The following is a 1,022-nucleotide window of genomic DNA, read 5'->3' as shown; positions in this document are numbered from 1 at the left end:
TCTTATTGACTGTACTAATGCTTAGCTATCCCATACTCCTCACACATCCTTCTAGTCCTCTAGTTACCAACCTTTCTTATTTATTATCCAAATCTTTTCAATGATTGGTTCCCACTTGTTCCATTTAATTTTCTCGCTTCCTCAAATTACCAAATCATTCCACTTAAGCTTTTCTTGTTAAATATTATCACCCATAAACTACAAACTGTCAAATATGTTAGACACTTATTTCTTACTCAAACTCATCGCTGTATTGTCTTTGTTAATTTCTTCCTTCTTAAAATCCTTTCTTCTACTGGCCTCTATGACAGATTACGTACCTGGCTCTGTTCATCCCTCCTCACCAATTGCTTCCTAACCTCCTTTGTTGGATTCTGTGCTTCTGGTCATCACTTTAATATTTTTAACCTTTTCTTCTTATATTCTAGTCACACTCTTACAAAGAGCTTATCTGTATTCCATAATGCTGGTTACACAAGAACCCATTCTGACTTCCAAATTCAGATATCTAACCACTGAGTGGATATCTCCACTTGATTTTAAACAGACTGTGAAGACATCATATGTCCATCATCTGTACCTTCCTTCCAAAGGTCCTTTTCTCCCTTGTTATCCTATCTCTGAAGGTGGTACAAAGAGTCATGTGGCCTCCCAAGCCCATATTCTGTGAGTCTTCTCCACATCCCCCTCTCCTTTACTCTAAATAATCACCAAGTCTTTTTTTTTTATCTTAAAATTTTCATATTTATTTATTAATTTGCATTTAAGTAGAGTTCTTGTACACTATTATATATTACAGATACATGTAATTTTAAGGTTATGCTTCACTTATAGCTATTATAAAATATTGACCTGATTCCCTGTGTTATATAATATATCCTTGTAGCTTTTTTTATACCTAATAGTTTGTAAGTCTTTTCCCCTGCCTTCATATTGCCTCTCCTCAGCTTCCCTGTCCTCACTGGTAACCATTAGTTTGTCCTCTATATCTGTGAGTCTGATTCTTTTTTGTTATATTCACT

This window comes from Bos javanicus, chromosome 16 (assembly GCF_032452875.1).
Source record: "Bos javanicus breed banteng chromosome 16, ARS-OSU_banteng_1.0, whole genome shotgun sequence".
NCBI lineage: Eukaryota > Metazoa > Chordata > Mammalia > Artiodactyla > Bovidae > Bos > Bos javanicus.
Note: the sequence above shows the minus strand (reverse complement) of the source record.